General features: G+C 28.2%; 1 pseudogene; it reads left to right on the top strand.

Moving 5' to 3' along the window:
* Positions 1–16,801: 16,801 nt before the first annotated feature.
* Positions 16,802–20,114, top strand: LOC126554132 (uncharacterized; annotated as a pseudogene).
* Positions 20,115–23,813: the final 3,699 nt, after the last annotated feature.

The raw sequence follows: 23,813 nt of genomic DNA, 5'->3' as shown, positions 1-23,813 counted from the left end.
CTTTTTTCCATAGACTTTTTGACTGATTACCAATTAAAAAGTACTCATATATTATGATTTTCGTGTTAAACAATAATAAATACCTATAATAGTTAATATAAATAAAGCTCTTTAATTTTTTTGGATTCCATAAAATATTTAGCATTTGATTATTGAAAATATAATACTTATTAGACATTATGAGTAGGAGATATTATTTAATATTTTAATTGTATTTAATTTTTAAAATATTAGATATATTTATTATTTATTAAGAGGACGCTACCCATGCATTTGTTGTCTCCGTCTTACACACACCCGATATAGCAAAATTTCGTTCACTAGTTTCAATAGTGTGCTGTTAGTTTTGATATTAGATTAAATTGACCTATTATCAAACTTTTAGGTAAGAACATTATCTGTGCTTTTGGCGATTTTTCAATTTTTTCCAGCATACTATGAGCAAGTATGCAGTGAAATATCACAAATTAAAAATGTTCATATCCCGCTTGAGAATTAAACTATAGAATAGAAGCCAACGCTTAAACACAGATAATGTTATTACATAAAAATTGTATAATTGGTCAATTTACTCCAATATCAAAATTAACAGCCCACTATTGAAACTAGTGAACGAAATTTTGGTATATCGGGCGTGTGTAAGACGGAGACAACAAATGTATGGATAGCATCCTCTTAAAAAAATAACTACTTTATTTAATAAAGGAAAATGAATAAATTAGGAATTTAGTATGTATTTGTATATTAATTGTAAATGTCAAATATGTTAAGGTTGTGTCCTTACACTCTACCATATTATAATAGCGGTGCTACTAAAATTCAGTTTTTATTATATATTTCTTTTTGGTAACATTCATAATTTTGTTTTAGATCATTTTTTTCTTGATTCATTTACTGGATTTCTGTGATTGTGACTTGTGTTAAGGTAATTTTCAAATTAATTATTTTATAATATTATATACTCTAATTATCAGCTAATTTTGTATTTTTTTTTTTTGGTTGACAGAGGTAGCAGTTGTTGTTGTTTTTTTTTTTTAAAAACTTTTAGTATTAAGTTTTTTTTAGCTGTAAGTTATTTTTATTTATTTATTTTTGTCTAATATATATATATATTTTTTTTTCATAAAATGGGACGTCCGAGTAAACGTACACAAAATAAAAAAGAAGCGATACAAATATCACGCGAAAACATTGTTCTTCATTTGCAAGAACTTGAAAAGGATAAATTGAGAAAACAATTAAGCCGTGCGTCTGATGATATTGTTGCTACAAATCAAAGAAAATTGTTAAATTTAAAAAGTACAATAAAACGATTGAAAGACCCAGTTTTAAAAAAGCTAACCAGATCGCCAGTCGTAAGAACATGTTGAAACGACTGCAAGATCCGGATGTTAAAAAAGCCAACCAGATCGCCAGTCGTAAGAGCATGTTGAAACGACTGCAAGATCCCGATTTTAAAAAAGCTAACCAGATCGCCAGTCGTAAGAGCATGTTGAAACGACTGCAAGATCCGGATGTTAAAAAAGCCAACCAGATCGCCAGTCGTAAGAGCATGTTGAAACGGCTGCAAGATCCGGATGTTAAAAAAGCCAACCAGATCGCCAGTCGTAAGAGCATGTTGTTGAAACGACTGCAAGATCAAGATCCGGATGTTAAAAAAGCAATCTGATCGCCAGTCGTAAAAGCATGTTGAAACGAAAGATTTTCAAAAAAACATATCAAATTCAAAATGTTCGAAACATGAGAAAGCGAAGATTACCATCAGATAGTAGCCTATGTCAAAATGTATCTACTAAAAATAAAACACCAAATTCAATATCTTATAAAAAACGAGAACGGCAAAAATTAATGAAACCAGGCAGAAGGAAGATGTTTTGATATCTGAATATATTTTGAAAAGGTCTCAAGGTTTATCAGAAAAATGTTATTCGTGTCATAGATTACGTTCCCATCCAGTGTCAATAAATGCAACTCTGATATCTTCAGTCGATTGGGGATGTCAATTCCAAGTGATGCCAAGAATACTGTGACGATATGTTCCAGTTGTCTTCCGCACATATAAAAAAATCCAAAGTTCCTCCGTTGTACATAAGAAATGGTTATGAGTTAAACAGTGTTCCGTCTTCAGTTACGCAATTAAATCAAATAGAAAAACAAATGGTTTCCCTTAAATTACCGTTTATGAAAATATTCAAATGTCTTCGCAGTGATGGACAGCTAAAAATTAAAGGTAACGTTATCAATGTTCCAATAGATCTGACTAAGACTACATCTATTTTGCCAAGGCGTGCTGAAAATTTAGCTGCAGTTAAGATGATGAAGGTAAAATTAAAAAGAAAATCGTGCTTTAAACAGCATTATCTTTATCAAAATGTCAGACCATCATTAGTAGTATCAGCATTGAATGATTTGATTAAAAAACCTCTATATAAAGATGCTGTGTAATAGACAAAGATTGGCTGGCGCATGTGTCAGAAACAACAAAAAGTTTAGAAAACAGCTCGGATCACGAAAGTGAAGAAGAAACAGATGATGAAGACACAAATATTGAACCAATCAATCCGGGATCAATGGACACGATGATTGAAAACTGTGATTTTGTTTCTTTTGCACCAGGCGAAGGCATGAAACCGTTATCAATTCTTATTGATGACCATGCAGAGGAAAAAGCTTTTCCTGATTTATTTGGTGGCATCCACGTACAAATAAATCACCTTAAAAAATTACTCAAAAGTAGTAAGGTCTGACTGCTGAACGTAGATCGAAGGTTTGCATCGGACTCATCTAACTTGTTTTTTAAATGCAAAGTATTAGTTCAAAAACTCATTGCAAGCAATGTGCAAATTGTTTTACGAAAAAACAAAAAAGGAAACACAACTGCGAATGACGTAGCAAATCCAGCTGTTCTAAACAAAATGATAGATAACGATCAAGGATACCGAATGTACACAACGTACAAAATTCACCTTCATATCTTGCAGCGATGAGAAAAAATGTTTTTGCCATGGTGCGTCAAGAAGGTCAACCGACATTATTCTTAACATTTAGCCCTAGTGAATCAACTTGGACTGATTTGTTAAAGATTTTGTATAAACAGCGTTACTCCAAAACGTCTGATGATACTGTCCTAACTTATGCACAAAAATCAGATTTAATTCGACAAGACCCAGTTGTTTGTGCTACTTATTTTGATCATAGGTTTAGAGCACTTTTTAAATTGATTAAGTCCAAAAATGTTATTTTCAAAGAACACAGTGTGAAACATTTCTTTTATCGTGTCGAATATCAACATAGGGGCAGTCCACATGTACACATGTTATTGGGGTTAGACAATGCACCTGTTTCGACCCAGCCAAACCAGAAACTTTTGGTGCATGTGTAACACTTATCAACAAATACATTACGTGTATGGTAGACGATGGCAGTCCGGCCCATGAGTATTTGCATAAAAATACTCATAGTCATACACACACTTGTTACAGAACTGACAAAGACAAACAAATGAAAAAGTGTCGCTTCAACATACCATATCCGCCAATGAATGAAACCTGTATATTGACTCCGCTAACAGAAGACATAAGTAATCCGATCACAAGAAAAATTCGTAACTACAATATGAAAAACTTCTGCAATACCTCAGGGACTTCAAGGACAGTGATTCATCTTCAGATCCATCATTAGAAGACATTTTACAAAAATTGTCAATAAAGATGTTAATGAATATAAATCCATTATTCGAACTGTTATCAGACGGCCAACAGTTTTTCTAAAACGTACCATAAAACAACGAATGGTTTCTGGATTCAATGAAAAATTATTTCCGTTATGGCAATCTAACATGGATATACAGTTCATATTGGACGTTTATTCTTGTGTTAGATATGTAATCGAGTATATTGGAAAAAGCCAACGTGGAATATCAAAACTAATGAGAGACATTGTCGAAAATCTTAAGTCTTCTACTGATTTATCGGTTAAAGAACAACTGAAAAAAATAGCGTCAACTTTTTCAGGGAGTCAGGAAATCTCTGCACAGGAAGCAGTGTACACTTGCTTAGGTATGAAGCAATGCAATACTTCAACTGGGTATATATTTATAAACACTAGCCATCCTGATAAAAGAACTCGAATGTTGAAACCAATGGCAGTTAGAGGAGAAATGGATCCAAAATCTGATGATATTTTTTTTGACGGTCTCAATGAATACTATTCATGTAGACCACACAGTCTTGAAGATGTAACTTTAGCAGAATTTGGCTCCAATTATGAAGTCCGCGGTAAAAAAAAACCGGCTAACAACAGTTCTGATTCTGACACTGATAATGAACCTGATACCACTTATCCGATTGACTCCACTCTAATCGGAAAACCAAACAAGTATATACATAAACGTAAAATCAGAAAAATCATACGGTATGTTAGGTTTAATATGGATAAAAATGAACAAGACTTTTACAGAGAAAATATTATGTTATTTTTACCATGGCGCGATGAAAAAAACCGATTTGTTAGATATTAACTGTAAACAAGTGTATGAAACAAACATTGATCAAATAAAAAAGTTGTACCAACAGTTTAATAAAGTAGAAGAAACCCAATTAGACAATAATGAAATCCAAATAGAAGGGGAACAAGGCCGTAACAACAATCAGCTTGTAGACGATGAAGATTGGGTACCAGACGATGTACTAATAAACGATGTTGGAGATTATGTTGAAAATACCAATATATCAGATGTAGATTCACCTAAAGATGGTGGTAAGATAATAGTGCACCTCATAGACAATGAACAGTTTAAAGACTTAATCGGATGTCTAAATGACGGTCAACGCCAACTCTTATATCATACAACTAATGTCATAAGAAGTCAATTATGGGGAAAAGGTCATACTGCGATGAAAGTATTTGTCACTGGACCAGCGGGAGCTGGAAAGTCAATGCTTATACGAGCATTAGCACAATCTGTAATTAGGATAGCAAATCTTAGACCAGATATAGATGATCTGTCACTTCCTCCCGTATTGCTGACAGCACCAACAGGTAAAGCTGCATATGGAATAAAAGGATTAACACTTCATTCCGCTTTCAAACTATCATTGAATCAATTTGCTGGATTATTACCAAAGTTAAGTTCAGATATTTCAAATACACTACGTTGTCAGTTTGCCAATGTAAAACTTTTGATAATTGATGAAATTTCCATGGTTGGCATAAAAACACTGGGATACATTGATCAACGATTGAGGTCTATGTTAAGAATAAATAAACCATTTGGTGACATAAATGTAATAGTGTTTGGCGATTTCTTTCAATTAGCACCGGTATTAGCAACACCATTGTACGATAGTTTTGAAGAAATATTGTCTAAATTTCCAAGTGCTGTAGAAATGTTATCGATTAAATCTATTTGGGAAACATTCAAGTTTTATGAGTTGACTGAAATAATGCGCCAAAAAGATGACAAACAATTTGCAGTGATGTTCACAAAGTTGGCCAGAGGACAGTTAGAGAAAGCTGATGTAAATATTTCCAAAATCTTATAACCCACCTAGATATTACTTTTCAACCACAAGTAATGCATCTTTGGGCTACTAATAACGAAGTCGACGAAATGAACAGGAGAGTGCTTAACTCTATGAATCAAGTTGGTTTCATATCCGAAGCCATTGATACATCTGCAAACCGATCAGATATTGAATCTGCCAAGAAACTGCCATGACAAAAGACTATGGGTTTAGCTTTAAGGTTAGTTTTAAAAGAAACAGCTAAATACATGGTGATAGCAAACATTTCAACCGAAGACGGCATAGTGAACGGTGCAATCGGAGAACTCGTGCAAATAAACAAAGGACAGACTGCAGGAGGTAAAGAAGTTGCAAAAAGAGTTTGGATCAAGTTTGATGAGCAAATGTGGGTCATTAATCAGACAGAAGATAAAAAACAAACTAAAACCCGAAGGCGATCACATAGATGATATGTCCAAGTGGACACCAATTGAAATTATAAAATTAGAATTTCAAGGTAATGCAGAGCACTATAAAGTAACTAGAATGCAATTGCCCTTAGTGGAAGCTTTGGCATTGACAGTACACAAAAGTCAAGGTGCCACATATCAATCTGTAGCATTTAATATACCTCAAAAACTCTTGAAGTGCAATATGTTATATGTAGGATGTAGTCGAGCAACTTCGGCTCAAGGTTTGCGTATAGACTACTTTCCTGCAAAGCCACCAAAACCTTCTGCAAAAGTTGAACATGAAATGTGCAGACTCGGGACACCAAGTTGTGCTCTTATTCCACGATTTTCTAGAATTATAAAACACAACATGCCACTCTCCTGCTTGTCACACAATATAAGGTCTTTAAAAAAATATGAAGCTCACATTAATGCGGATATCGTTCTTTTACATCTAAAATAATGTTCTTCCAAGAAACTGGTTCAAAATCAACTGACACATATACTATTAAGAACCATTCGGGAATGCTGTAGAATAGACAGTATACATGCAAATGGTAAAAGTGGTTCAATTTGTTTTGTTGGAGAATCCATTAATCACAAGAAATAACCTGCAGCACAACATTGCTTCAAGATCAAAAGAAAAACACACAATTAGAAGGAATTGAAGTTATCATTGAAAATATTACTATATTGGGATATATTCATCGCCAATTTTCCTGTACAGAAGCTTTATGATTTCATTGAAACGGTAGCTTCCGCCAAAAACAATGTTATCTTTATTGATGATTTCAATATAAACTTCAACAAACCGTCAAAACAACTAGTTCAAATGTTAAAACATTTCAATTGCAAAATATTGGTTGACGGTATTACTACAGATCACGGAACAACCATTGACAATGTCATTACAAATGTTGACATTGCAGCTTTGGTGCACGAGTCCCTCATAAGTGATCACAGACCTATTCTGGTTATGGACATAGATACTTTCAAGGAAATAGAAAAATATTCTGAGACTGTTGATGACAAAATTGTACAAGAAGAAGTCAAAAACAATTTTATTAAGCCAAACGTTCCTGCAATCGATGGATTTCCTGTGGAAAAATCTAAAAAATCGATTAAATCAACCAATGTCCTGAATAATAATAACTTGGACGATATTGAGTTCATACAGGTCGATAGTGACACTATTTTGGTTCCAGAAACTAAAACTAAATCAACCAAAATAGTTGATTATAATATCATAATTAATGATATTCAATTTATTCAAGTCAATAGTAATACTCTCAAAGTTCCAGAAAATTTCAACATAAGGTCAGATTCATTATTAGAAACAATAAGTGATAATGCAACTGTGTAAAAATTCAAAAACAATAAAAATATCAAGTATAAGAATAAAGTTGAAATAACATCAAGTAGTACATTTTGTGGCTTTACTAACACTGACGGTGTATCATGTTATGCTAATTCTCATACAGGTTCTTTTTAATTGTCAATCTCTTGTAAATGAAATTCGCAATAATCAACTCGGACCAACACTTCAACATAGCCTACACGAATATACAAGTAATAGTGGATCATGTGATACTCGAACAATCAGAGAATATTTGGACAACGAGACAATATTATATACTCTGCAACAGCAACAAGATTGTATAGAATTTTTAGAAGCACTTATGGACCGTAGTAGATCTACATTTGAATCTTTATTTGGATTTCAAGAATTGTATATTATTCGTTGCAATACTTGTAAACATACAACGGCCAACAATGCACCTACAAGTTTGATTCTACATTTTTAGATTCCACAGCACAGATCACAAACTTTGCAAACATTATTTTCAACAAATCAAAATGTTTGGAATACATTAGATGATTACAAATGCAATAATTGTAATAACATCGGAAGTTCTGAAGATAAACATCAGATAATAGTGGCAAATGAGTATACAGTAATTCAACTAAAACTATTCCAACGTTTGTAAATGGTCAATTTGTTCCCAAAAAGATAACAGATCTAAAACTTAGTGGCGTACCCACCTCTTTTTGAAAATTGCTGGAGCACAATACAAAACTCAAGCTGCAATATTACATATGGGAGAAAACACGAGTTCTGGCCATTACATTGCATACCTGAGACAAGGAACTTCCAATTGGGTTTGCGCCAATGACACAATAGTTACAGAAAAAGATGCCAAACAACAGCAAAGATGTATATGTTATCATTCTAAAAAGAATGAAAAAATATTTCCAATTGGAAAAAAACAAAACATAACACAGCTAAAAATAAATTGTAAACTTAACCTGTAAGTATACAATCTGACTGTTATTGGATTCAAAAAGGAACGTGTAAATCGCCAACTATTCACTTACATAATATTATGTATGAGTTGCCAGTCCCAAGCCTGGATAAAAAGTGTGAGGGTGCTAACCTTATAATAATTGTTATTTTTTAACATAAGCAGAAACCTAGATTTTATTTTTATTTAAATAAATATTGAACTATATATTATTATCCACACTTCTGACCTTAATACCTTATACTATGTATGTTTGTATTCAATCCTCCAAATACAAACTACAATTTTAATTGTGCGGTCTTAAGATTATCAACATTCATTATGTATTCGCCTAGAATCATAACATATTTTAATAACTTATATAATATCAGTTATACAGCAAAGCCTATCTTCCAGTGTTAAGTATTTAGATGACTTTAGCCTGTATAATAGATGTTATTTTCCATACATAATTTAAATTGTTTAGGACATTTTATTTTGTAATTTTGTGCCAAGTATATAATTATAATATACAGTGACTAAAAATAAATAATCAGAGTTTATTTAAATTTATTTATTCATAATACTTCATATTTTACATTGTACATTTAACTATGATACAACTCGAATACTAACAATTTATTGAATATATTATAATACAATAAAGGTAAAAAGTAAATACTTAAAAAGCCACTTATTATATATGTTTATACTAATTTATTACATTAAATTTGTTATTTTTTACAGATTCAAAATATTTAATCAATTTAAGGGTTGAAAGTATATGAATCTTTCAATTGCCTTCATTGGGTTTAACAGTGCTACATTTTTATTAGTTGATATCGTTGATGTACTGTGAACTATGAATCTTATAAACAATTTGTCATTACTCAATGTGCTGTGTGATACAAAATTCTTACACAATTCTGTATCTATTGAACTTAGAATTTAAGAAATGTATTAATCCACTGTTATTTTTAAAATATAAAAAAAAATCTTTTATTTAATGGTTTAATTTGAATTATTAATATTGTAAATAGTCCATAGTAATCAGGTCAAATTTTTTGGAATACCACTGTACTAAAGTCTACCAGTTGAGAAACTAATAATAATTTGTATTATAGTACACTGAGTATAACATCAGCTGAGCTTGGTTACACTATAATATGCATATTTGATGATAAAATTCAGCCATTAGTAATATCTAACAATAAACAAAAAACATAATATAAGTAAATATTAAGTAATTTAATGTGATAGGTACTTATTAAACTTACATAATGAAATCTTAAGAAATGGCTCGTCTTGATGTTAATATGTAATTGTTACACAAGGAATCAACACGACGTAGAATCATATTAATTTAAAACGATTACAATTAATACATGGTTAATTCATAATAGAAATAAAATTTTAAAAACCGTAATCAACCAACAATGTCAACTTACGGAATGTAAGCAAAACATAAAATATCACAGATATAGATAAAGTTTATTATCTATACCAGCAGCTTCAGCTGTACAAGGTTTATAGATACTAATCTATAAACCTTGGCTGTGTACAATATTATATGTGATTATATGGTATAGCAGGTATATCTATGATAATATAAGGTATTTTAAATTATCATAGATATTATCGATGTGAATTATAATAACTACCTAATGTTTTTGGAATAGTTGATTAACCATGCCAAATGCAAATGCGTCCTAATTGAAAAATAAAATATTTGTTTCAAAATAAAATATATGACAATATTTAATTATAATATATTATAGACTGATAAATCATCTCCGTTCAGAATCGTTTTTCGTATACAATGATACTTATCATTGCATTCAAATTTAATCTACCCTAGTCCGAGGTTCACCCCACCCCCTAATGTACAGCAGAGCGGTACCCACTTGCCGACTTTTTTAAATCTGCCTCCTCGGGGTTATAAGACCTGAAAATGTAGGTGAATTATGTTAATTAGTAAACAAGTATTAAAAAGTCCAAGACAAATGTGTAAAAAATTGTAACTCGCAATGTATACCAAAAAAGTACTCACCAAAAAGAGTACAACAGTGTTAATAATACATACCATACATTGTGTTATTTCAATTATTGCATTGAAATGTGTAGGCATAGTAAAGTTGCCTATAATCACATCGGTTGGAGTTGGAAATTCATTGGCAAAATATATTTTATTCCGACAAAACAATTTCAATGAAAAAAAAAAAAATCACACGTTCAGGTTACGTTTAATATTCAATTCACAACCACTATAACTAATTAAAATTAATAAAGTAAACATACCTTGATGAAACGAAAGGTAACTCGTTTCATTGGGCTTCGAATTCAAACAGTTCCGTTGATACATTAAACTAATCACTTGGTTATTTGATAATTGATTACACCATATTAATAAAATACAATAAAAACAACGTTCTACTAAACGTTCAATTTAACCAAAACCAGAAATTGAAACTCACTAAAAATTTGAAAATAATTATAATTATGCATCTGCCATATTGCAGGCATTTAATACCTATAACGAATAAGAATATAAAAAAGTCGGAGCATCCTCGCGTTATCAGTGTCATCACATATTCATATCTCTCTATCATGCGTCGTTCACGTGGTTCCGAAGAGTTTATATGGCACCAATTACTTAAACTATTATTCACAGAGCATCGTAATAATTAATATAATATTATATAGTCGCACATTTTTACCACAGGGCACAGACTATATAATCCCACACAGCATTTGCAAATCAAAACCATTGAATAAATATTAAATTTCAATTGGTTTTAAAATATTTAGAATTAAAAGTTAATACAATGTTGATTATATGTTTTATTTTTTTACGTTGTAGCCAATATATTATATATTTATAAATAATATTTGTTTAACAATATTTCATTTTTAAAGACAATAAAAAGTTGAATAAATTTTAAAATTTAACATTTAATCAACAAAATATTAAAATGTTTATTTTTTGTTTATAATTTCTCATTTATTCAATATTTATAACTAATATTTTATTTTTATTTTCTATTTATTTTATAAAATATATTTTATTTTTAATAGCAATTTTACATTTAATGAATCTTAATATGTAATATTAAATGAATAAACTATCTTTATATATTAATTATTTAATGTTTAAAACTAATAGTTTAGTCAATAATTATCTAATATATATAAATCTCGTGTCACAATGTTTGTCCTCAATGGACTCCTAAACCACTTAACCGATTTTGATGAAATTTTTTACAACGCGTGTAATTTGGTCCAACTTAGAAGATAGGATAGTTTTTTTTTCAAATTTTTTAATATCGGGACAGCTAGGGGTTGTCCAGAAAATAATAGAAGTGCTCAAACAGGGATTTTGATAATTTACGGTAGAAATAATTGTTTATAAATGGTTGCTAAGCTACGTAGACTATTTATTATTATTATTATTATTTTATTTTCGGTGACCATAGTAACAATTTTTTATAATTATTATTATTATTTATTGTCCCCGTTTTTGTAACATTTTTCACTGATTAATCGCTCCTAAAGAGAAGATACTTAGTTATGTAAATGTAATAATATGTAATGTAATGACGTCACTGTCCAGCAATAAATAAACTATATTAAGATCGCTATTGGTTATGATTGAATGTAATAATTGTAGACCTGTTGAAACTACTGAACTGATCGTAATGATTTTTTTTTTTAATTGAAGAGCTCATGACGGAAAGGTTTATGGCATTTGATCGATTCTCTTACTTGATAAGCAAAAGAGTTATGAATTATTATAAATAATGGTCTGTTGTTACGTGGACTTTTATTATTATTATTTTATTTTCGGTAACCATAGTAACAATTTATTATTATTATTATTTATTTTCCCCATTTTTGTAACATTTTCACTGATGATTCGCTCCTATTGGTCGCAGGAGAAGACGCTTATGTAAATGTAATGATATGTAGTGTATAATGACGTCACTGTCCAGCAAGAAAATAAACTATATTAAGGTCGCTGTTGGTTATGATTGAATATAATAGTTGTAGACCTGTTGTTATATTTTGTCAAATCCATAACAACAAAAATAAAAACTAGCGAAATAAGTCAATGTTCACAGTAAATCTCAAAATCACAGCAATAAACTAACATAACAATATGAAAACCACGAGATGGCACATTATTGTATTTTATCCACTTTAGTAAAAAAAAATTGATATAATTTTGAAACTTAATGGGTTAGATATAATAAACTTACGTAGGTAATTATATCATAGAATTTTTCATATTATAATTATATATGTACCTACTATATAATAATATAACTATATATATATATATAATACTTTAGAGAACGCACGGATTTGAATGAAAATTACATTTTTTCTGCAACATTATGCTTTATTCAAGCACAAATAGTTATACCTAATTTATCATACACCAAGGAATTAAAAATGTAACTTTTATTTTACTTTTTTTAAGACTATTATTGATAGCTAGAGAACGTCATTTTATATTTTTAGAGTGCATTATATAGGTATTACCTATGTACCTATTATTATATATTATAATATTACAGATACATGCAATAATTATAGACTAATAATTAATAAGAATAAACATTTTTCAATATTTAAAATAATTTTAAGAGCATTTTGATATGAGTGCATCAAATAATATTTTCTGGTTTTTTGAGCATTTAAATCTGTATCCTATAGTTATTACATATTCGTCGTTGCCCGTTGGCTGTCGGTATGTCAATATTATAATTAGGACTGGGATTTTGATGCAAAAGCATCTTTTATTCTGGTGTTTTGAAACGTTGCTCATTGCTTGGTAAGTATAAAATAAGTATAACTATAAAATGAATGTTTTGGATGATATTGTTTTAAAGAAATCTTTTTTTGCATATTTTGACAAAATTAACCGTATATGCGTATTGTTTGACGATTTTAGTGCATTTTCTTAATTTTTATAGAGCATTTTTCACAATTTTGTTCATAAAACGAACGAAAATAGTTGCGATTAACAACAGTTAAAATCTCTACATTAAAATCTATAAAATAATATAACGCATTACGCAATATGCGATGCTATCGCAATTCGCAGAGTATATAAGATAGAGTTTAATGTTTTCCCATACATTTTTTGGAAATATCAGCTATTTTTATATTTTTCATGAATATTCTAGAAGTATATCTCTGCAGTCGGCACAATACCCACATGATAGACGAGGTCGAGACTGTACAATACGATAAGACATTAAGACTCAAGACTGACCAATGCGTATCTATATCATAGTCCAAAGGGAATATTCTATTCTATAAAACGTAATATATATTTATATATATTGTCTATAGTGTATATAAATAAATCGACGATTATCATGCGGAGTGCGGAGTGCGGAGCGTCTGCGTCTAGTGCGTCTTACAAAATAATTACTATTTACTGCAGATTATCGACCATTGACGTTTCCGACTTTAGGAGTTTAGGACGTTTTATTTTGTGTTTCAAACATTTAAATTTTGTTTAAAGTTTAAACCGTTTTTGCTGTGTAGTGTGTGTATCCAATTCGTCTGTACTTCTGTAGGTAAGTAATTTTGTAATTATATTTACCTACAAATTTAAATATTACCTATCTAGATAGGTTAATTTTAAATAATTAGTTATGCATAACCCTAATATTATTTTCTCTAAATAATCTTCAAACTAAATTAAACATTTATTATATATAATAATTATTACTTAATTATAGTACGAGCGTAAACGTGTGTGTAAGCAGTTTACAATATAGTAAGTATCCTTGCATCGATCTGAACTTATAACCATAAATAGTTTGTATTGTTTGTAAGTACCTATCTCTATTATATTAATATATTATTGTTGTACAAATTAAGTAGGCACTGATATTCAATTAAATTTTTATTTAATAATTAATAAAATTGATAATATTTTTATTATTACACAATAAGGTATAACCATATTATAGGTAGAGCCGGTAGATAGGTACTACAAGTAATTCGATCACAATTTGTACATCTTCAGTTGTACTTACAACTTTTTATAGTATATAATAAATAAATATATTATTAAAATATAATACATAATAAATATATTTTTAATTAAATTAAATTTATTGATAAATCCTAACAATTAATACTAGTTAGTATATACTTAGTAGGTTATTATAGTTAGTAATACTTTTTACCATAGTAAGTATAAGTATATAATATAATAAAACTAAACATAGTTATGTATAATAATCATAATATTAGTAAATCTACTAAACGTAGAAGATTTTTAGAAGAAGTTGAAACAGTAGATTTTTTGATTGATAGTCAGCCTAAATTTGATTCACAACCATATTGTATGTGTCAAGAAACCTCTGTTATGCCAAGTTCTTACACTTCTGATAATAATCGTATAACTGAATTGAACATTTTAAATAATTCACTTGATGTTACTGACACAAATGAATTTGTACATGGTTCTTTTTTGATCACTTCTGATTCTGATACTGATGAATCTATTTGTCATGAAAATAATAACATGCTTGATATATTTGATGAAGAAGAATCCATCTTAAATTCTTTAAAAAAGTGGACCGTGAATTATTCAATTACATCCGAATCTTTTTCTAGTTTGTTAAAAATATTAAAAGAACATAGTTGTTTCAAACATTTTCCTGTAGATTCAAGAACAGTTTTGAAAACAAACAAGGAAAATAAATCTTCTGAAATTCAAACTATTCATTCTGGTTTATATTATCATTTCGGTATTGAAAATGGTTTAAAATCTCTTTATGATTTAAACAATTTTGAAGAAAAAATTAATTTAGTTGTGGGGATTGATGGCTTACCACTCACCAAGAGTTCTTCAAGCACATTTTGGCCCATTCTTGGTTATGCTCGTTATCCTAAATATAAACCTAATCTATTCATAATAGGTCTTTATTGGGGAAAAGAAAAACCTAATTGTAGTAATTTGTTTCTGAAAGATATGGTCGATGAACTCAAACGTTTATCCAATAATGGCATGGTTACAGAATTTGGTACTAAGTTTGTTGTTTTAGATTTAATATGTTGTGATCTTCCTGCTCGAAGTTTTGTTACTCGTACTAAAAATTTCAATGGATACAATTCTTGTTCAAGGTGCATTATTGAAGGTGAAAGAATTAATTTTACAACATGCTTTTTGGGAACAAATTTTTGTAAAAGAACCCATAGTGACTTTTTAAATCGTACTGATGATCATCATCATGTCACTAATGATGTTTCTATATTAACTGAAGTACCATATATTAACATGGTCACAAGTTTCAGTTTAGATTATATGCATTTAGGGTGCCTAGGTGTTATGAAAAAGTTAATTCTGCTTTGGTTAGGCATGATGAAAAATGCACCTGTATCAGTTCGGTTACAAAATAGTGATGTTACAAAAATATCTAATCATCTTTTGTCCATTAAATCATTTATTACAAATGATTTTCCTCGAAAGCCTAGAGGGTTAAATGAAATTCTTAGATTTAAGGCTACTGAGTTTAAATTCATGCTAGTTTATGTTGGACCAATTGTTTTTAAAGGTGTAATAACAGATGAATGTTTTTCTCATTTTCTTTGTTTACACGTAGCCTTTAGGATTCTATTATCACCACACAGTAGTATGAATCGTATAGATTTTGCTGAAAAATTACTAATATATTTTGTAGAAACATTCGAAGAATTATATGGGGCGCAATTTTCTTCTCTTAATATACATGGTTTGATACACCTTGCTGATGATTACAGAAAATATGGAGCCCTTGATAATTGCTCGTGTTTCCCTTTTGAAAATTTCATGAAGTTCTTAAAGAAAATGGTTAGGAAACACGAAAAACCTTTGCAGCAGGTGATAAATCGTTATCAAGAATTTATAACTTTCAACAAACCATTGGTTCACAATAATAGCAATGTACTTTTCAAAAAAGAACATAACAATGGTCCTTTAACTGAACATTATACTGGACCTCAATTTCAAATTCTTTATAAAAATAACCTTAAAATTAATACTAAGTCTGGGTCTGATGTATATATTGGTTTCAAAAAACAAGGCGAACTATCCATTTTTAAGATCCTTAACATATGTTATGATCCTTGTACAGGTAATAATGTATTTTTAAGTAAACAATTTATTCGGGTTGAATCATTTTTTGATAAACCCATTAACAGTCTAAAGTTAGGTATAGCTGTAGTTGGTGATCTATCAAAAAATTTTACAATGATTGATATAGAACATACTGAATTTTCTAAATATATGATTATGTATGATAATAGTCTCAACCACAGTATTGCATATCCTATTATACATACATATTATGAATAGTTTTTTATTTTTCTCTTTATTTGTTATAATCGTTTTAATATTAGTTCTAATATAATTTTATTATTTTGTCTCTTTATAAATATTTTTGTGTTATCAGTTATTATGTAATTTGTATTTGCTGAATGTGTGAAATTTTAGTAAGCTAATAAATAAAAAAATAAATTTCTATATTCTGTATGTATTATATTTTAGAATTTCATAAAAATGAATACTTATTCAGTTGTTGAATTTACTGAAGATAATTCGCTTGAAGCTGTTCCTACAAATTGGCTGAAAAAAAATAAGTGTGCCTGGCCAACAACTAAAAACTATTCTACAATTAGAAAACTAATTGAGCGAAAAAGTGTCCCCAACGAGGTTGAGTATACCTATTTCAATGCCAGAGTATTGAAAACAACTGGTAAATTATTTAAAAATATAGTTTTTATTAGGTAGGTATATGTGTTCTATTTTAGTTAAGAGTTTTTTTTTATTTATGGATATATTGGTTCATTTTTAATTTACATTCCAAATTGGGGATTGTTGTACTTAAAATACACCACCACTTGTAAGTTGTGCATTAAAAAACACTTGAACAAATCTACTGTAATGATTAAAGATAGCTCATTGTGTTCTAATCCATTTATGTACAAAGTGTATACATTTTCAACAAAATATTGACCATTTTAACTGATTAGTGTTAAGGTTTTATGATTAAAAGTTATAATTTTTCCAATAGAAATTTGGTTTTTTCATAACTATGAATATACCTATTAAAAAGTTTTTCAAAGTGAAAAATAACATGTATGTTTAACCATTATTTCATAAGTAATCCATAAAAGTAGGTTTATATTTATTAATCTAAGCTTAATACTATTTCATACATAGTTGTTCATCTTCAATCAAATTTACATGTCACTATTATTAGCACTAAATAGCTTTTGGCAAGACAGATATGGGTTCTGCTTATAATATAACCTTATTAGTAAAATATATATTATAAATACTCAGTATAAGAACATCAATGAACCCTGTTGATATTTCATACTATACTCATATTCATAGTTGTTATATGACCTATTATATTTTAAACATTGTAGATTCATTGCTTAAAGCTCGAGAAATGACCAAAAAAGGTTTAACTAAAACTGATATATCATCCGCTGAAGACTATGATAATGTAAGGACTAAACGGAAGATTAAAACTACAACAAATAATATGATGATGCCTAGTTTCTCGTGCCCAACTTATTCAGGTATATTAAATACCTATGTTAGTACTTGGAAGTTTTTAAAAAAAGCGTTTTTTTTTTTTTTTTGTAATTTTATTTAGCATCTGAAGATGATGATGACAATAGTACTTTTTCTCATAAAACTAAGACTAAGAATAATACACCTGCAGGGAGTACAACACGTATAAGTGGTTGGTCACCGTCTCCAAAAAAAAGTAAATATGGGTTAAACATACTTTTCTTAAATAGTTATATACTATAAAATAATAAATAAAAATAATACCACAATATGTTCATATAGTTTTGATAAATCCGATTTCTCAAAATATTGAAAGTGTAAACTATTGTAAGAAAACGGATCAACATTCACAAAACAAATCAATTTCTAGAAAACTTTCTTATAGTAATGTAAAAGAAGGTATGTTAAGTGTTAATATGTAACATATTATTATAATAATCAATATAAGGCTTTCATGTTGAAAATGACAACATTGGGCAGTAAATCATGACAATTCTGTACAAAATGTGTTTTTAATAACATTTCCTGTCTATGATGTATTTTATCTTTCACTGTAACATAATTTAATATTAATGTAGAATTATATTATAATTTATAATCTAATTTACAGTAATAGAGGATACTATTACCAAAAATCCATTTAACAATAATACAATCGATAGTGATGAGGATAGTGTTGGCAATAATAATGACACAAATGTTGAAGCAGATTCTATACAAGTTGATCAAAATATTACAAAACCCATTGAATCTCAACCGGGTAAATAAATAATTTTCTTACTAGAAAAATTAATAATTACACAATATTTATTAATAATTATTATTCTGCAGGTATTTTAAAAATGAGTGAGCAATTTGTGAAAACAAATGACAATTTTAATATATTAGATTCTGATAATCAAGCCTCAGCAAATAAAATGTCATATAAATCTGAGGGTAAGAAATACATTGTAGGACATTAGTTATTAAGAACAATCGTAAAAATGTAGTGTTATAATTTCCTGCAATATAGATTATGGTTTTCAAAAAGATGTCCTACATAGATTGGCTTTTATTAAGCACGAGTTAAGGAGAGTTGTGAACAATCAATTAGAATTAAGTCAGAGATTTGAATACATGGAGTCCAAATGTAAAGATATTACACATTATGTTAATGATGTTGATAAAATGTCATCATTGAACAATACGAGTGATTGTACTTTACCTATGGATAATATAAGTGACCTTGAGATGTTAACGATAAAATATCTGGTGATAGCGCATTCAGAATTAATTTGGTATAGTATTTTAAACATTGAATTACTTTTAATTAGAGCTGGGAATTTGTTGAAAAATTGGTTTTTTTAGCTTATTGTAATATATAATTTTATTTTAATCAAGGAACTATAAAAAATTTTTAAATGTTAACATTTTTTATTTATATAAGGTTTTTTTTCTTTACAATAATACGCTTGACAGTTCCATAATATTTTCTTATAATTTAAATTTTTTTAATTAATTGTATGGTATTTTAATAATTTTAAATTTAATGTTAAAGATCCTATAGTACATTACATATTTACTGCTCTTATTATTTTAATATTATTATATAACACATAGTTAATAAAATAATTTTCTGTTTTTTAAGACCAATCAACTATCTTACATTGGTGGCAAACATAGTAAATCGATGATAAAAAGAATTATGAGTAAGCTCTTTACAGATGATTTGTTGAAATTGTATTCATTTAGTGGGAAAAAAGGAAAGGAGAAATTTTCAAGTTTAGCTGTTTGTTCAGTCATATTTGGTATGTTAACTAAAATTAAATTAGTTTAATGGATTTATAGTTTTAAGATTTATTTTCAATGGTCAATAATCTGACATAAATGTGACTAAGTCTTGCGAGATTACTATAGTTTATATAATATAATATATAATGCATGCATATATTTATTAATGTTCTTCTTCTCTACATATTTTTACATCTATCTAACTTCCTATTATCTTAAAATAAAAAACTTCATATCATTTTAATTCTAATACTAATATTATAGTACTACTATACTAAGTATAATATAACCGACTTGTTAAATTGATTACTGAGCATGTTAGATTAAATTGCTTATATAATTACCTACTGACAGACTCTACTGTGTATATTATTATACTAATAATAATTCAATATATGTTGTACTTTCAGATGCAGTTAAACACAATCATAAATTCAAAAATATTACTCAAAATGACATGGAGGAAGTTATAAAATATGTATTGGCACAAGCTCCTTTCAATATTAAAAGACTTGAAAAAAATAAATAATTCTACATTTTTTATAATTATTAAATTGTATAATAAATTAATAATATAATAACTATATAATATTATACAATAATAACTAAATTGAACAACTTTTTTATATTCTACATTATGTATATTTTGTATTAAAATATATAAATAAATACATTATTATTATTATTTATTAGGTATTTTATTATTTTATAAATATACATTAAGCAGTAGGTGGCATGCAATATAAATTAAATATTGGATTTTCAATATTTTTTAAACAATTTAGGCCAACATTTATTAACATTTTTTTGTAAAATGTTGATTAAACTTTGGATGTTTAATATTAAATAACTATTTTTAAAATAATATTTAATTAACATTGGTTTTCAATATTTATTTGAAAATGCAAAAAGGTTCATTAAATGATTATTTAATCAAAATAAAATATTTAAAAATGTGTTGTTAATGAGATTACAATATTTAATAATGATTAAAATATTTTCTCAAATATTTATTTAACATTAAATAAATATATCTATGCTGTGTGGGATATATAACCCACACAGCATATTCCAATGAAAACAATTTAATAAATATTTAGTTGTAATTTTAAATGAAATATTTATGATAATATATTTACCCAATATTTAGTAAACTTTTTAATTAATTATTATAGTTTTAATAATTATTATATATTTAATAAACATTTGGTATTAAATTCAATTAAATCAATAATTATTAAATGTTTAAAATTTATTAAAAATTAAATATTCTTATTTGAATATTTATTATAAGTTAAAAATAATCTTAATTTATATGTTTGTAGTTTTATAATTAAAATATATTTAATAAACTTTTGATAATTGAATTTAAAAAACCAATGATATTAAAATATTTAAAAATTATTTGTGTATAAAAATATTTAATAATTATAGACATTAGATGTATTTTATATATATAATAATTATAATAAAAACCAAAGGGTTAGCTGCTAGGTTTTACTAGGGCCCTACTTTTATGCATATTATATTTAGCCCTGATTTTTGCAATTTTTAAATACAGTCGAAAACAATATTTTACAAACTCCAAGGCACAAGAGTGCAAACTTGAAGCCGCAAGGACGGCCGACGGTTGTCGAAGTATTTCTATTTTCTATATCGACCTAATAAGTAGGGTTGGGATTTTAATGACAAAATTCTCAAAAAATACCTTTAAAAATGCATTTAAATTATATTTATTACAACTTAAAAATTGAAAAACACACACTGCTATGATACATCATTGACAGTTGACACATATATATATATATATATAATTTGACTGTGGGTGACGAATGACGATCGGTTTCGTTTAATTCGTATTGGAACAATAATAAAACGGCCGTGAAAAACCCACAGCTATACAAAAATAAATTCCACGATATCTACATTTTGTCCGTACCATTTATTTTATTAGGCGTAGACCGTTAATAAGTTGATAATAATTGACAATTGACAAAAATAACTAATCTTCGATTTTTAATCGTCCAGTTACCAGTTATTCTGACTAATTCACCTGCTAGCTGGCGAAGACAGAATGTCTGACAGATAAGGCTAGATGTCTATAGAGTATAGAGTATAGACGGTCGTCGGATAGTGGTAGGTACTATCACTATATTATACTCGTGTATTCGTTTGTTTTTCGCATATTTGTATACGCCGTCACTTGAAAAATTTAGTATTTACTGTTAACTCTTAAAAATTGTTGTGCTTTACCTTACAATTGTGTTATTAAATTTTAAGTGTGAACGAGTAACAACGAGTCATCACTCATATATATACAGGTATGTACTATTTTAAAACATTTAAAGTATAATATTAACAATATTAAACTTAGACTCTTCATTAGATTTTTGTTGTATGCTTTTTACCGCACGTTTTTATACGTCACAATTGGTCTATAATACTTTTTAATGTTATTTTATCATATTTCTCCATTTTAATGATAAGTAAGTTTCTTTATTAGTTTTGAAAGTTTTAATTCATACATAATATTATTATCTAAATTAATAATACCTTTTTAATCATGTCATTACATCCTAGTAAATCCACAAAACGTAGAAGGTTTTTGGAAGAAATGGAAGTCACTAATGTATATTTAGAAACTCAAAATCCAATAGATGAATTAATTGTACCTTTTAATAGTGTTATAAATAATACAAGTGATTCAATCGAACCCAGTAGCTCTTTAATTTATGAAAGTAATAATGTCCCACATTTATCTTGTAATACTTCTAGTACAATTGAAACTGTTGAAGATGAATTTGTATTACAATATGAAAGTTCATCTGATTCTAACTTTGATGAAGATGAAACTATCTTAACAGATCATTTTACTGATGATAGAGATCCTATTTTAAAAATGTTATGTCATTGGGCAGTTTCATATAACATAACTAATATAGCTCTTTCTGTTTTATTAAAAACTTTGAAAAAACATAAGTGTTTTAATTTTTTCCCCGAGGATGCTAGAACTATTCTTAAAACTAACAAACATATTGATACCAAGCAAGTCCAAATTATTTCACCAGGTATATATTATCATTTTGGTACAGAAATTGGTTTAAAAAGTTTGGGTGATTGGTCTCAATTTTATGATGAAACAATACAAATTGTTATTGGTATCGATGGCTTACCATTAACGAAAAGTTCTCAAAGTAGTTTTTGGCCTATTTTAGGATATGTGCGTAATTTACCTGGAAAACCTAAAATTTTTTTAATTGGTTTATATTGGGGTAAAGAAAAAGCAAAGGATAGTAATTTATTTTTAAAAGACATGATTGATGAGTTTAAGGATCTATATAAAATCGGTTTTAAAACCCTCAATGGAACTAAAAAAGTAGGTACAACTTTTTTGCTGCGATGCCCCAGCAAAAAGCTATATTCTAAAAACTAAAGGGCACAGTGGTTTCTATTCATGTACTAGGTGTAATGTTGAAGGAATCTATTTAGATAATAGGGTATGTTTTCCAGATAAAGAATTCATTAAAAAAACTCATTTAGATTTCATTAATCGTACACACGAAGAGTATCATGTGACTGAATGTGTATCTATTTTGACAGAGCTTCCAGAATTTGATATGGTATATAGTTTAAGTTTGGATTACATGCACCTAACATGCTTAGGCGTAGTTAAGAAATTAATTATGTTGTGGTTAGGAATTATAAAAGGATCACCCATTTCTGTTCGTTTACAAAATCGTAAAGTACAAGAAATATCAGGTAATTTGTTGTTTCTAAAATCTTCCATGACTTCTGATTTTTCTAGATTTCCGAGAGGGTTAAACGAAGTTCCTAGATGGAAAGCCACTGAATTTAGACTATTTCTTCTTTATATTGGTCCTATAGTTTTAAAAGATATTCTTAACAATGAATGCTATTTACATTTCATGTGTTTGCATATTTGCTTTAGGATTCTTTTAGTTAAAAATAGCAGTGATGAACTTATTGAATTCGTTGAAAAATGATTGTCGTATTTCGTTCAAAAATTTGGTATAATATATGGACAAAAATTTATGTCTCACAATGTACATGGGCTTCTTCATATTGTCGATGACTACAAAAAATTTGGTCCTTTAGATGATTCGTCTTGTTTTCCGTTTGAAAACTATATGAAGTCCCTAAAAAAAATGATTCGTAAACATCAAAAACCTTTGGAACAAGTCATTAAGCGATACCA

This window comes from Aphis gossypii, unplaced genomic scaffold, assembly GCF_020184175.1.
Source record: "Aphis gossypii isolate Hap1 unplaced genomic scaffold, ASM2018417v2 Contig00434, whole genome shotgun sequence".
Lineage (NCBI taxonomy): Eukaryota > Metazoa > Arthropoda > Insecta > Hemiptera > Aphididae > Aphis > Aphis gossypii.
The sequence above is the reverse complement of the archived record's forward strand: the minus strand, read 5'-3'. Positions and strand labels throughout refer to the sequence as shown.